The sequence below is a fragment of the Phoenix dactylifera genome, unplaced genomic scaffold (genome assembly GCF_009389715.1).
Source record: "Phoenix dactylifera cultivar Barhee BC4 unplaced genomic scaffold, palm_55x_up_171113_PBpolish2nd_filt_p 000167F, whole genome shotgun sequence".
Lineage (NCBI taxonomy): Eukaryota > Viridiplantae > Streptophyta > Magnoliopsida > Arecales > Arecaceae > Phoenix > Phoenix dactylifera.
The window spans coordinates 891,041-907,645 of record NW_024067708.1 but is presented as its reverse complement, the minus strand read 5'-3'; positions in this window follow the sequence as shown (position 1 = coordinate 907,645).

The window sequence follows — 16,605 nt, the reverse complement described above, 5'->3', positions numbered from 1 at the left end:
TCTCTTTTTTCTAGGCTTGCTTGGATGAGTCTTCGTGATAGAAGGTAGAATATGAATCTCGTTTGAGGCACTCTAGGGCTCCTCGATATGAAGAATTGGATTGAAACTTCGGCATATGTTACTCAATATACTTCTTCCATAAAAGTAGGTGCATTCCTAGAGGTTAACCTTGCATGAGTAGTTCATATCTTCTACGTCATATATCATGATATTTGATGTAAACATGACAACCTCCATCTCTCTTCAATGTTTCTCTGCAAGACTTTCTCAGGATTACAGGAAAGATGTGTTTGGATACTATAACCTCGATTCCATCAATCATATATTATTTGTATAATTTGGAGCATGATATAATCAACCATCTAAGGTACGGAAAGATTCCGAGCCTCTAGGATTCAACTATTGAAACACTCTACCACAATAGATGTCATGGTCCTCAGCATGGATCTAGAAAGATTGCATTTGCTCAATGCTCCGACTTCGTATGCATGAGAAAATTTCTTGTTCCTGGGGCATCAACTATTAGTTTGCTAATTAGCTTTCTAAAAACATTCAGCCTTGAAGTATAGACAGCAGCATTTAATAAATTCAAGAGTCTCTTCCTCTTAGCTACGTGATAATGAACAAGCACCTACATGGAGAATTATCAAAGAAGCACATATGGGGCCAACACTATCGTAATATACATAGATATTTTAAAGTTGGAGTTTAAAATTTTGAAAAATAATGCTATAAACCTGATTTTTGAAGTTATCTTTGATATGATAGATACAATATGAGTGGTAACTACCAAGAAAGAACTTTGATGTTGCTTTAATAAATTCTTAGAACTGCTAACCATGACAGTCACCGCAAGTATCTATCACTCCTTTCAAAATCCAATAAAACCACTTCCAATTGTCATCTATTTTTCCATCAACCACATCACATGCTATGGAGAATATATCATTATTTGTATCTTTGCAAAAAACACCAAGTAGTACTCCTACATATTTATGCTTTATAAATGTTTCATCCATGAAAATCAGAGGCTACATCCTTTTATGAAATCCTTGATTAAAGCATGAAATAAAATGAATAGACGGATGAATCGATTTTCATTGGTTTCACACTCCGCTATGCTGTCGGGTTGGTTTGAAGAATGACATCACAATACTAGCATATCCAGTCATAAAATAGTGATCTATGACTATAAAACTCCTTTATAGCGACATCTTTCTCATGCCAAGCTTTATGATATGATAATTCTACACTATATTTTCGACGAATATCATTTACCATATCAATCAGCCTACAAAATAGTATATCTTCAAGTTTGTCTTTTACAATATTACAAACCCAATGCTTCGAAGCCTTAAGATAATATCAAACTTGCAAACCTCCTCCACATGTATGATCATAATTCATTATTTTAATTGCAAACTTATCTTGATTTCCAAGTCAAGAAGCATAAATATGCCATCTACACCCCTTGTATGCATATTCCACGATCACAACTGACGATTGTTGCCCAGATAGACAACCCAAGAGGGGGGGGTGAATTGGGTTTTAAAATAATTTTGCAATTAAAACGTTGTGGATGACTAATTAATGCTTTACCAAGATGATTAATTAATTGCTATGTGCTGTGAATGAAATGAGAGTAAAAGAAAGAGACACACAATCACAAACACAAGGCTTTTATAGTGGTTCGGAGCTAACCCTTGCTCCTACGTCCACTCCCCAAGTCTCACTTGGGAATTCACTATAACCTCTCGGATTACAGCCGGTTGTTTTACAAGCTCACAACCAAACTTGTTGTTTTACGAGCTCACAACGAACTCGGTCGGTTTTCCCTGGCTCACCGACTAGAACCACCCCGATTATTTTTCCGGGATCACAATCGAACCCTTACACGTTGGTTTTACACTCGGCTCACCAACCAACCTCTACACCCTTGATTCAATCCCCCGATTGAACCAAGCAAAGACAATATGGAAAGAATAAGAAACAAACAGAAAAACTGAGCTTCTTAAAAAGCAGATTTGCTACAATATAAACTAGAGAGAAGTTAAGAGCCCTCAAACACTTTTGAGTTGGAGTAGAGTAGGGCTTCTTGAACTTTGAGTCTCCTCTGGAATGTCTGGTCGACTTGAATGCAGGAGGAGGCTTCTTTAAAATACTGGAAAGAGGAAGTTGGATGGAGTTAATGGCGCTCTTCCTTCTTTTCGTTGAAGACAAGTATGCAGAGAATGAATGCTTGATTTCTTTGAATGGAATGGTGCCTCTCTGCCTTGCTACAGTCCTCTGTGGCTATTTAAGCCATCCCCCACGGAAACTAGCCGTTAGACATCTTTTTCTGCCCGTTCTGCACACTCTGCACAACCTGACAATATGTCCGTTGGGGGTCGGAGTCGACTCGCGCGATCAGGAGTCGACTCGGCTGTAGCGGGAGTCGACTCATGCTTTTCTGGAGTCGACTCGGCAACTGTTCCGGATTTGAATTAAAGTGGCCTCTTCGACTGGGAGTCGACTCGACTTGACCCGGAGTCGACTCGCCAACTTCTGGAGCTGACTTGGCATTTTCGGAGTCGGCTCATCCCATGAAGTCCACGGAGCCAATTTTCAACCTGGCCCACTCGAGTCGACTCGACAATCCTGGGAGTCGACTCGGCGCTCAGAGCCCGAACTCCCGATCTTCTGTCTTTTGGCTCGTCCAGTCTTGGAGTCGACTCGGACTGTTCTGGAGTCGACTCGGCTCTCAGTTTCCGAAACATGGCCTTCTGCCTTTTTTGGTGTAGCGCTGCCTTGGGGTCGACTCGAGCTGTCTGGGAGTCGACTCGGCTCTCAGAGACAATAATTCGGTCTTCTGTCTTTTTGGGGTCGCGCTGTCTCGGAGTCGACTCGCGCATTACGGGAGTCGACTCGAATCTCAGAGTCCGAAAACTGCTCTCTGACTTTTGCCTTGTGAACCACTGAGAGTCGACTCTCGCTTTCTTTGGAGTCGACCTACCAACCATCGGAGTCGACTCGCGTTCCACAAGAGTCGACTCGAATCTCAGGGTCGAAATTTGCTCTCTGACTTTTCTGTCTGTAACTCCTTGGAGTCGACTCATACTACTCCGGAGTCGACTCGGTAAACATCGGAGTCGACTCGCGCACTTCAGGAGTCGACTCGCTGACAGGTTTTGAGTTGATGCTTTCTGCTCGTCTGTCTGTTCTCAGTCGGAGTCGACTCGTAATGATCCGGAGTCGACTCGAGCCCGTGCCAGTGATTCTGATACGCTTGGAGTCGACTCGTAATACTCTGGAGTCGACTCGAGTCTCAGACTTTAGTTCAAACTGACTTCATGACTTATCCAAAATATTATGAACCAAGTCTAGAAACACTTTAGACAAGATTTTCACTGAAACACTCAATTGAATTCATTAGTAAACAAGAGATATACTCAGATGCTTTGAGCTCATCAAAATCAAATAGGGTTTTGATCATTCACTCCACAATCTCCCCCTTTTTGATGATGACAAAACATTGAGTATATGTAAAGTGAATTGCTCAATAAACAAGGAAATAAAATCCATAAATGAATTCAAGTGTCTGGTTATTTAATTTATCCAAGCTTGAAAGGTGTGAAACAATAAATTTTGGAATTAAAGCTCCCCCTTTCATTTGGAATTATATAAGCCTTCATATCATGCAATCAATTGTTTGGCTTATGTATATTTAAAGATTTAGCTTTCTTAAAAATTCAGATTCTCCCCCTCAACATATGCATTCAACTTTGTTTTGATTCTCTGAATTTCCTTTTAATGCATTGCAGTTTTTGAACTGAAATTTTTGGTTTTTAGAGGAAAAATCTGTCAATTTGTTCTTGAGTAGGATTCAGCTAATCTCCGAATATCCCTTGAATAGATTCTGGAGATTACTCCATTAGGAGCCCCAACAGAGAGATAATGAGCCTCGAGGTACCAAATCCACTAAGAACAAATTATGTTTTAATTTTTTATTCTCATTTTGAGTTCTTTTATGTTGATTCCATTTACATATCTACTAAATATTTTTCCCCCTTTTTGTCATCATATCAAAAAGGAGGTAAGCAGAACAAACAATCACTTAGAGATCAAATTGCGCACAATTGAAGAGAATATGTCTACTCATTGTATTGATGTGTATGTAAATACATTTTAGAATACAATAAGTAAAGCAAAAAAGTACATGTCAAAATAACACAAAATGATCTAAGGCTTCCTCGAGGAGGATGCGGGTCCCCGGGGTATGCGCTCTGCAAGTAGTGTGACTGCATTGGTGACGTGCTCGAGCTGTCGGATAATGGCCGAGGTGGCCCTGCTATGTGTCGTATCGAGCTCGGTCACCGACTTCTGAAGTGTGTCCAGCTTGTCGATTAGCACATTCGCCAAGCGCTCGGCCCCCTGGGTAGTGGTGCCCATATCCTGTCGGACGTTATCGCGCATCATCCGAGTGGTGCTCGAGACTTCGCTCATGCTATGGAACTGGGCTTGGACCAGGAACCGTACATTGTCGATCTCTTCCCGCACATGGGCCGTCATCTCAGTCACGGCTGTCAAGGAAGGGACCAACACTGAAGATGGTGCAGGAGAGGGAGCAGGCACTGAACCCCGGAGCTCCCGAAGTAGATCATCCCGCAGGTCTCTAACTATCTCCTGGCGCAACTCCCGGAGCTGCTCAGGAGCGATCCGGACCTCCATGGGCTGAGGAGCTGAGGAGGAGGGTCCGGCTGAGGTGGTAGGAGCAGAAGTAGAGGAAAAGTCAGGATAATCTGAGTTTGGCTCAGGACTAGGGGAATGTCTGGTGGTATGTGTGGAGGTGGAAGACTTCCTAACCCAGGTCCCCTCTACCTTCCGAAATCCCATCCTGTGTAGGGTCCCCGGACGCATGCGATCTGTCCATCGCAATGCGCGAGAGGGTTCCCCCTCAGGAATAGGGATCTCGGCCTCCCTAAAGATAAGGGTGAACATCATGCCATAGGGGAGGGTGAGCCTAGGTCTATCTAGTGGCTCACATAGGTATCTATATATCATCTTGGGAAAGTTTATGGGGGTATCCTGAAGAATGTAGTACATGAGGGCCAGATCCCTCTCAGACACAAAATCAAACCGTCCGGTCTTTGGGAACAAAGACCGAGAAATGATGCTCAAGAGGAGCCGCATCTCAACTGAAAGTGAGCTGGCGGACACCTCATCTAAAGGAGACTGGGGTGGATGCCCTAGAATGGCCGTAAGGGCCTCAGTCCTATCTTCGGGGTGTGTGGGAGCCACCCCTAACTGTGGAAGGTGGAGGATTTGGGCTATGAAATCCTCGAAATAAACAATGGGACACCGGCTACGGTTCCCTCTATTCCCCCATTCTCCCTATGGACAGTACCATAGAACTCTCTAATTAGGCCAGGGTATGTGGGGAGGTCTAGGGAACAAAAGTACTCTAAACCCTGGGCCCTAAGTCTATCTCCTATAGTGAAGCCCTCCCGGGAGAGATAGTCGAAATCGACGTATCTCCCGGTGGAGACCGCCTTCCCGGCACACGGCCTCGAGGGAACGGCCCTCGGCGGAGAACGAGCCGGAGGTTGTGGCCTCACGGGGTCGTTCCGAGCCTTGGAACGCCGCTCGGCACCGGTCGCGGACTGGGGCCTCTTCCGGCTTGGGACAGTGGCTTTGTGAGGCATGGTTGACCTAGAATGGTATGAAATCCTAATGGACGATGAAGGATCAACGGGAAAAGGACCTAGGGGCGGCCGGAGACGTTCTAGGAGTCGGCTCTAGGGTTTTGAACAGTGGCGGCGGTGAAAATAAGTGTTTTCTAAACGATGGAGTTAGGGTTAAAAAGTCGGATCCCGACTGCGAGTCGACTCCACTGAGTCGCGAGTCGACTCGACCTCGAGTCGACTCCAAAATATGCGCGAGTCGACTCTCCTTAGGCGCCTGTTGACCTCGAGTCGACTCCTTACTGTATGCGAGTCGACTCTCCCTCTGCTGCCATTGTTTTCGAGTCGACTCCCGTAAATGTGCGAGTCGACTCCCCCTTACGTGCCGACTCTGAAACTTACTCGAGTCGTCTCGAACTCTGGCACGCACCTAAAAATCATGCTATGTTCGTGCCGAATGAGGGAAAATCACTAAGTTATGATCTGATTTGATGATCATTGTAAAGAAACTCTAAATTAACCACAATCTAATCATCAAAATCAATGAACTAGTGGAAAACACCACTAGCATGGATCAATCACTCCTAATCCCCTCCTAAGCACACTAAATCTCTCTTCACTTAGGGGTTTTGTAAAAATGTCAGCTAATTGATCATCAGTACAAACAAATTGTAGTGTCACATCACCATTCAGTACATGATCTCTTATGAAGTGATGTCTTATCTCAATATGTTTAGTTCTTGAATGCTGAATTAGATTCTTAGTTAGATTAATGGCACTTGTATTATCACAATTAATGGGTATTTTATCTTGTTTAATGCCATAATCTTCTAATTGTTGTTTGATCCATAAGATTTGAGCACAACAACTCCCGGCTGCAACATATTCAGCTTCAGCAGTAGATAATGCAACCGAGTTTTGTTTCTTGCTAAACCATGAGATTAAGTTTTCTCCTAGAAATTGACAAGACCCGCTGGTACTTTTTCTATCAAGTTTACATCCAGCAAAGTCTGAATCTGTGTATCCTATTAATTTTAGGCTAGATTCTTTAGAATACCATAAACCTATATTCTTAGTTCCTATTAGGTATTTAAAGATTCTCTTAACTGCAATTAGATGTGATTTCTTAGGATTAGACTGAAATCTAGCACACATGCAAACACTAAACATGATATCAGGTCTACTTGCAGTAAGATACAATAAAGATCCTATCATACCTCTATATAGTTTCTGATCTACAGATTTACCTGATTCATCTTGGTCTAATTTGCATGATGAGCTCATGGGGGTGCTGATTGACTTGTTCCCCTCCATATCAAACTTTTTAAGCATCTCCTTGATATATTTGGCTTGATTGATGAAGATGCCTCCTTCAGACTGTTTGATTTGAAGCCCGAGGAAGTAGTTCAGCTCTCCCATCATGCTCATCTCAAATTCACTCTGCATCAAATCAGCAAATTCTTCGCAGAGGCGATTGTTAGTAGCACCGAAAATAATATCATCAACGTAAATCTGCACTAATAACATATCTTTGTTTTGCTTTTTCAGAAATAGTGTTGTATCTACATTACCCCTAGAGAACTCATGTTCTAATAGAAATTTGCTAAGCCTCTCATACCATGCTCTAGGTGCTTGTTTCAAACCATAAAGTGCTTTGTTCAATTTATATACATGATTAGGGTATTGATGATTTTCAAAACCAGGAGGTTGTTCTACATATACCTCCTCATTAATATACCCATTTAAAAATGCACTTTTTACATCCATTTGAAATAGTTTGAAGTCCTTAGAGCATGCATATGCTAATAATAATCTAATAGCCTCAAGTCTAGCTACAGGAGCAAAGGTTTCATCAAAATCTATACCTTCTTCTTGATTATAGCCCTTTGCTACTAGTCTAGCCTTATTCCTTATGACAATTCCATTTTCATCAAGTTTATTTTTATAAATCCATTTGGTACCTATAATTGGATATTCAGAAGGTCTTTCAACTAGATTCCATACTTTGTTTCTAGTAAATTGGTTTAATTCTTCTTGCATTGCATTTATCCAATTTACATCTTTTTCAGCTTCTTCTATGCGTTTAGGCTCAAAATGTGAAACGAAAGCTAGATGATTGTTTAAGTTCCTAAGGGATGCTCTAGTCCTAATAGGTTAAGACGGATTATCTAGAATTAATTCCTTAGGATGCCCGTGAGCATACCTCCAAGCTTTAGTTAGCCCATGATCTACTATAGTCTCTTGGCTTGATGATGCATCTTCAATTAATTTTTGACTGTTATCTTGTAATGTCATCTCGTCAATCTTTTCTTCAAGAATTTCCATATCATCATTAAAATTAACTCTCTTACTAGAAGAGATATCACTAGAATCATCGAAGACAACATGTATGGATTCTTCTATAACTAGGGTTCTTTTATTAAAGACTCTATATGCTTTACTAGTTGTAGAGTACCCCAAGAATATGCCCTCATCAGATTTAGAATCAAATTTTCCTAGATTATCTTTCCCATTATTATGAACAAAACACCTACATCCAAAGATATGAAAATAGTTTACCTTTGGTTTTCTGTTTTTCCAAAGTTCATAAGGTATTTTCTTTATAATAGGTCTCAATAAAACTCTATTTGATATATGATAAGAAGTATTAATGGCTTCTCTCCAAAAGTACTTAGGGAGGTTACTTTCACATAACATGGTTCTAGCCATTTCCTCTAGAGTTCTATTTTTCCTCTCCACAACTCCATTTTGTTGTGGTATCCTAGGTGCAGAAAAATTGTGTGTTATCCCCTTTTTACTACAAAACTCATCAAATAAATGATTTTCGAATTCGGTACCATGGTCACTTCTAATAGCTATTACTGAAGTATCTCTAGCATTGGTTACTTCTTTATGAAATTTCTTGAAAACTGAAAAAGCTTGATCCTTATGAGCTAAGAACATGACCCAAGTGTATCTAGAATAATCATCTACAATAACTATACCATATTTATTTCCACCTAGGCTTGTGGTTCTAGTTGGTCCGAATAGGTCCATGTGTAGTAGTTCTAGAGGTCTAGAGGTTGAGACACTATTTATAGATTTAAAGGAGTTCTTTGATTGTTTGCCAAATTGACATGCTTCACATATTTTATTCTTTTCAAACTTTAATTTTGGCAAACCTATCACTGAATCTCTTTTAACTAGTTTAGATATTGTGTCCATGCTTGCATGACCTAACTTACGGTGCCATAACCAACTAGCATCATTGTCCTTAGTTTCATTAACAACTAAACATGGATTGTGTTTGGCAAGATCCTCAAGGTCTACAACGTACACATTTCCACGTCTTATTCCTTTAAAAACTAAACTATTGTCATTTGGGTTTGTTATGATGCATAGTGATGGTTTAAACATAACATTATAACCTCTATCATATAATTGACTAATGCTTAATAAATTATGCTTAAGACCATCAACATAGCGAACATTATCAATAAAAGTAGAAGGGGTAATTTGAACTTTACCTATACCAATGATGTGACCCTGGTTATTGTCTCCAAAAGTCACAGCACCTCCCTTCTTAGCTTCAAGGGTGAAGAATTGATCCTTGTCACCCGTCATGTGTCTTGAGCAGCCACTATCCAAGTACCAGCAATTTTTGTTGACCTTGGCTGCAAGACACTCCTACACAAGCAGATCATATAATCTTAGGTACCCAAGTTTTCTTGGGTCCTTCATGGTTAGTCATATTGGTTCCTTTTGGAACCCATACCCTTTTAATTTTTCTTTTAGTTTTCCCTTTCCTATAGTCACATACATTTGCTTTATGTCCTACAGTTCCACAACAAAAGCAGGTTACTTTCTTAGTCTTGCTTTCTCCAGCTTTAACAAAGAAGTTACTCAGAAGTTTTTGCTTATTTTTAGGTTTATATCCTAAACCTGCTCTATTGAATACTGCTCGTTGACTATTAAGTATCATATTCAGTTTTTCTGAACTATATGTAAATTTTTCAACCAAGGGTTTGTATTTTTCAAGTTCTTTAGTTAGTGTTTGTTTTTCTGCTTTTAAATCATTCAGTTCTTTTGTGATACTCTCATTTATATGTTTATTGTTTTTGAGTTCTAATGTTTCTTTGTTCAGCCTTTCATTTTCTTTAGTTAAGGTATTATTCTTTTGTATCAAGATTTGGTTGCTTGTTTTAAGTTCTGCATTTTTTTTGGTGATACAATCCTTATCCTTAACTAACTTATCGTATTTATGTAGGTAAGATTGATTAGCTATTTTTAGTTCTTTATTCTTAAGATTTATGGCCTTATATTCAATCATTAATTCATTAAATGCATCATACAATTCATCAAAGGTAAAATCGAGATGCGTGTTGGATGTTACCTCATTTTCATTGGCCATGAAACAGAAATTGGCCTTTTCTTCTTGTTCCTCATCCGATGATGAAGATGATGCGTCGGAGTCCGATAAGGTGGTGACAAGGGCTTTCTTCTTCTTGTACTTGCTGCCCTTCTTTAGTAAGGGACACTCAGCTCTGATGTGCCCCGGCTTCTTGCACTCATAACACCCAATCCCCTCATTTTCTCTTTCCTTACCTTTATCCTTGCGATAGGAATTTGAGGGGCCTCTCCTTTGATGATAGGACTTCTTGTGGTTGATGAATTTTCTGAACTTGCGCACAAGAAGAGCCTCATCATCATCTCCCTCATGATCTTCTTCTTCACTGCTGCTACTGCAAGACAAATTTTTGTTAGATGATGTAGATTTGAGAGCTATTACCTTTTTCTTATGGGAGGACTCTTCTTCGCTGTGCTGCTTCATTGTTAGCTCGTGAGTCATTAGGGATCCAAGGAGCTCTTCAAGTGGAAGCTTGTTCAAGTCCTTAGTTTCTTGGATTGCCGTCACCTTGGCTTCCCATGACCTTGGTAGACAGCGAAGAATTTTCCTGACAAGATCACTGTTAGTATAGTTTTTGCCAAGGCTTTTTAGGCCATTGACAATGTCAGTAAACCTAGTGAACATGCTAGTGATTGTCTCATTAGAATCCATCTTAAATAGTTCATACTTATGAACTAATATATTTATTTTGGATTCTTTGACTTGATTCGTGCCCTCATGGGTCACTTCAAGTCTGTTCCAAATCTCTTTTGCAGAATTGCAAGTAGAGACTCTATTGAATTCATTCCTATCTAATGCACAGTAAAGCACATTCATTGCTTTAGAATTGAGTTGTGCCTTTCTCATGTCATGTTCATCCCAATCCTTTTCTAGTTTAGGTACAGTGACACCCTCTACATAGATGGATGGGATGTATGGTCCATTTACTACAATGGTCCATATCTCATAGTCTTGGGCTTGGATGAATATTCTCATCCTAGCCTTCCAATATGAGTAGTCGGATCCATTAAAGAATGGGGGTCTTTGGGTGGACTGACCCTCAATGTGGGAAGATCCAAATGAGGTTGTCATTTTGATCTTTTACTCTTAGGGTAGAAGAGTTTAGGCTCTGATACCACTTGTTGCCCAGATAGACAACCCAAGAGGGGGAGGGTGAATTGGGTTTTAAAATAATTTTGCAATTAAAACATTGTGGATGACTAATTAATGCTTTACCAAGATGATTAATTAATTGCTATGTGCTGTGAATGAAATGAGAGTAAAAGAAAGAGACACACAATCACAAACACAAGGCTTTTATAGTGGTTCGGAGCTAACCCTTGCTCCTACATCCACTCCCCAAGTCTCACTTGGGAATTCACTATAACCCTTCGGATTACAGCCGGTTGTTTTACAAGCTCACAACCAAACTTGTTGTTTTACGAGCTCACAACGAACTCGGCAGGTTTTCCCTGGCTCACCGACTAGAACCACCCCGATTATTTTTCTGGGATCACAATCGAACCCTTACACGTTGGTTTTACACTCGGCTCACCAACCAACCTCTACACCCTTGATTCAATCCCCCGATTGAACCAAGCAAAGACAATATGGAAAGAATAAGAAACAAACAGAAAAACTGAGCTTCTTAAAAAGCAGATTTGCTACAATATAAACTAGAGAGAAGTTAAGAGCCCTCAAACACTTTTGAGTTGGAGTAGAGTAGGGCTTCTTGAACTTTGAGTCTCCTCTGGAATGTCTGGTCGACTTGAATGCAGGAGGAGGCTTCTTTAAAATGCTGGAAAGAGGAAGTTGGATGGAGTTAATGGCGCTCTTCCTTCTTTTCGTTGAAGACAAGTATGCAGAGAATGAATGCTTGATTTCTTTGAATGGAATGGTGCCTCTCTACCTTGCTACAGTCCTCTGTGGCTATTTAAGCCATCCCCCACGGAAACTAGCCGTTAGACACCTTTTTCTGCCCGTTCTGCACACTCTGCATAACCTGACAATATATCCGTTGGGGGTCGGAGTCGACTCGCGCGATCAGGAGTTGACTCGGCTGTAGCGGGAGTCGACTCATGCTTTTCTGGAGTCAACTCGGCAACTGTTCCGGATTTGAATTAAAGTGGCCTCTTCGACTGGGAGTCGACTCGACTTGACCCGGAGTCGACTCGCCAACTTTTGGAGCTGACTTGGCATTTTTGGAGTCGGCTCATCCCATGAAGTCCACGGAGCCAATTTTCAACCTGGCCCACTCGAGTCGACTCGACAATCCTGGGAGTTGACTCGGCGCTCAGAGCCCGAACTCCCGATCTTCTGTCTTTTGGCTCGTCTAGTCTTGGAGTCGACTCGGACTGTTCTGGAGTCGACTCGGCTCTCAGTTTCCGAAACATGGCCTTCTGCCTTTTTTGGTGTAGCGCTGCCTTGGGGTCGACTCGAGCTGTCTGGGAGTCGACTCGGCTCTCAGAGACAATAATTCGGTCTTCTGTCTTTTTGGGGTCGCGCTGTCTCGGAGTCGACTCGCGCATTGCGGGAGTCGACTCGAATCTCAGAGTCCGAAAACTGCTCTCTGACTTTTGCCTTGTGAACCACTGAGAGTCGACTCTCGCTTTCTTTGGAGTCGACCTACCAACCATCGGAGTCGACTCGCGTTCCACAGGAGTCGACTCGAATCTCAGGGTCGAAATTCGCTCTCTGACTTTTCTGTCTGTAACTCCTTGGAGTCGACTCATACTACTCCGGAGTCGACTCGGTAAACATCGGAGTCGACTCGTGCACTTCAGGAGTCGACTCGCTGACAGGTTTTGAGTTGATGCTTTCTGCTCGTCTGTCTGTTCTCAGTCGGAGTCGACTCGTAATGATCCGGAGTCGACTCGAGCCCGTGCCAGTGATTCTGATACGCTTGGAGTCGACTCGTAATACTCTGGAGTCGACTCGAGTCTCAGACTTTGGTTCAAACTGACTTCATGACTTATCCAAAATATTATGAACCAAGTCTAGAAACACTTTAGACAAAATTTTCACTGAAACACTCAATTGAATTCATTAGTAAACAAGAGATATACTCAGATGCTTTGAGCTCATCAAAATCAAATAGGGTTATGATCATTCACTCCACAACGATCATTCTTCATAAACTCAAAATCTCTACAATTTATGATGTAAAAGTTGTGAATTATGTTACAAGAGATTTCTATATCCTTTAACTCTTGACCATGGATCATCTTAAGCATCCAGAGTATTTCTTTGACTTATTCATCTTCAACTATGCCTCTTGTCTCTTCAACAACTTGACGAAAAGTACTTCAGCTGCCAAAGGAGGTAAAACAAGATGAGCTATTTTTTCGAGCAATTTTGCAACGGATGCCTGCTCAATATTTTCGATAGCCCACTATGCCTGCAACATAAAGAGACAATTTCTTCAACATATTAGCAAACAATTTTATACTCAAAATAGATTACACATATATAAATCATAATTATTATGTACATGCGGCCACTAGATATGCATAACAAAACTAATTAAAAGCAGAATACCAAAAAAAAAAACAACCAAGAATTCATATGTTACCTTATGTCAATCACCATGTAAGTGCTTTCAGTCAAGCCTGCAGAATGACTGATAACCATCTCAATTATTACTACATTTAACTTGATATGTATTTCATGCATATTCCTAACATCTTTATTGGCCCTGGCTGCCGCAATTATATTAGGATTGTTTGGAACATAGAATTTTACATCTATCATTATAAGAGATAGATGCTTTTATCTCCCCACTATTTCATTGTAGATATAAACGAGAGTTGTCTTGTGAGATGGAAATGATGTGAGCTTCATTACCATAAAAGCGCACAGTCATGAAAACCAAGCTACTTATGTCCTTTGTGTTAGAGGACCAACCTACGGACTTCACAGGCCAATTCAAAATTCAAATTCAAGCTTACCAATTCAAACCTCCAGCTTATCCACCTCAATCATCACGGATAAGGATCCCACAATTTTTTCAACTACAAAGCTGGACAATATCCCTTGATTGTATTTGCCTTTTATTCTGTTTTTATTTTATTTTGGCCATTGCCTTTGCAGCTGTGTTTCCATATAACACATGGCTAAGGATCCCACAATTCTTTCAACTACAAAACTAGACAATATCTCTTGATTGTCGTTGCCTTTTGCATTTGTGTTTCCATATAACACACTGCATTCATTGTAAATTGATTACTAAGTTTTTTTTTATAAATAGAAAAGTCACCCATGCAATATGTGTGGTGACATTTCTCAACTCTATCATTTTTTAAATTTTCTCTTGGTATCAGAGCCACAAAATGTCTTCCACATCTCTTACTGTAGGGAATTTTGTCGCCCTACGTCTCAAGTTTGAAAACTACCCCCTTTGGCGTGAGCAAGTTCTAGCCTTAGCTGAGAGTCAAGATCTTGTTGGCTACCTTCTTGGAGATACTACTCTACCCCCTGCTGTACTTCCAGCACCCGAAGGCTCAACTAAACCTGTTCCAAATCCCAATTTTCAACAATGGAGGACCGCTGATCGCCTTCTTCGTGGATGGATCATCGGGACACTAACAGAGGAGGCGCTTGGTCTTGTGATTGGCCTGGACACATCTGCTCAAGTTTGGTCGGCTCTCAAAGAAGCCTATGCATAGGCATCTCAGGAGAGACAGTTTCAACTCACCCAACAGCTCACTTATCTAAAGAAGGACTCGGAGATGTCACTCAATGACTACATCCGCAAGTTCAAAAGCATTTGCGACAGTCTGGCGGCTATTGGCCATAGCGTGAGTAACAAAACTAAGGTTTTTTCTTTGCTCACAGGTCTTGGTGTGCGTTATGAGCCTTTCACTACTTCAATGCTCAAGCCACCCATGCCAACCTATGCTGAAGTTGTTTTGCTTCTTCAAAGCTATGAGACCCGGATCAATTTTTATTCACCAGAACCAACACCCTACACCGCCTTCGTTGGCCACACGAATGCTCCCAAGCCGCAGAACAAAGGTCACAAAAATTCTGGGCCATTCTCCTCACAAGGGCGAGGCTTTGCACCTGCCAATCAGTTAGCGCCCAAGCCCAGTGGCCAAAACAATTTCGGTCCTCCATCCTCGCATCAGAATACTCGAGATATCATCTGCCAAATCTATGATAAGCGTGGCCATGTAGCTATTCGCTATTGGCACCGCTTCAACCACTCCATTCGACCAGATAATCTTCCTCAGGCATTCTCAGCACTTGATTTTGATGCTAATGCTAGCACTGAAGAGTGGACTTCAGATACGGGTGCATCCGCTCACATGACCTCTCATGAAGGTAGTTTACAAAATATCCGTCCTTATACTGGTCCTGACCATGTTATTATTGGTAATGATGATTTTTTAAGAATAACTCATGTTGGGGATGCTACTATTGACAATGGTTCTTCTCGGCTTGTTTTACATGATGTTCTTTTAGTTCCTGAGTTAGAAAGAAATTTGTTATCCATTGGATAACTTACCTCTGACTATCGAGTGAATTGTGAGTTTTCTGATTGCAATTTTGTGATAAAGGATCGGGTTACACAACAGGTGCTGATGAAGGGAATAAAATCGGGTAATCTCTACACTGTTCGTGCTTCTCCAGTGGCGCTCTTCTCCACTAGATTTCGGGTTGTATCTGAGGACATATGGCACCGACGTCCTGGACATCCTCAAGCTGCTGTAGTCGCACATCTCCGCCAGTCTGGTTTAATCAGAGTCACCACAGATAAAGCAACATCTTTATGTGAGAGTTGCCAACTCGGAAAAATTTTTAAGCTTCCTTTTTTGTCTTCTTCTTCCAAGACTACCACTGCTTTTGCAAAAATTCACATTGATTTATGGGGACCTGCTTCTGTTACTTCTGTGAATTCTTATAAGTATTATGCTGCTATTGTTGATGATTTTACAAAGTTTATTTGGTTGATTCCCTTGAAAAAGAAATCAGACTTCTTTCATCAGTTCTTATCATTTGAGAAGTATGTAACTCGACAATTTGGTGGGTCTATTAAAATAATTCCAACTGATGGTGGGGGTAAATTTGTTAATCATCTTTTTCAATCCCACTTGCAAGACTCTGGGATTATTCACCAGCTTTCCTGTCCATACACACCTGAGCAGAGTGGGATGGTTGAGAGGCATCATAGAGTCATACATGAATTGGGAATAACCATGACAATTCATGCCAATGTTCCGAAATATTTTTGGGTTGAAGCATTTACCATCGCTGTATTTTTAATCAACAGGCTTCCCTCCTCAGTTCTTCAATGGGATAGTCCTTTCTTTCGGCTATATGGTCACTCCCCAGATTATGGTTCCTTACATATATTTGGCTCACGTTGCTTCCCTTATTTGTGGGATAATAAGGACAACAAATTTGATAATAAGTCATTATCTTGTGTTTTCATGGGCTACAGTGACAGGCACAAAGGGTACAGGTGCTACTATCCTCCTTCGAGACGTGTGTTCATCTCCAGGCATGTTGTATTCGATGAGTCTATCCTTCCCTTTAAAGATTCAGACAGCTGCAAGCAAGGCTCACCAGAGCCTTTAG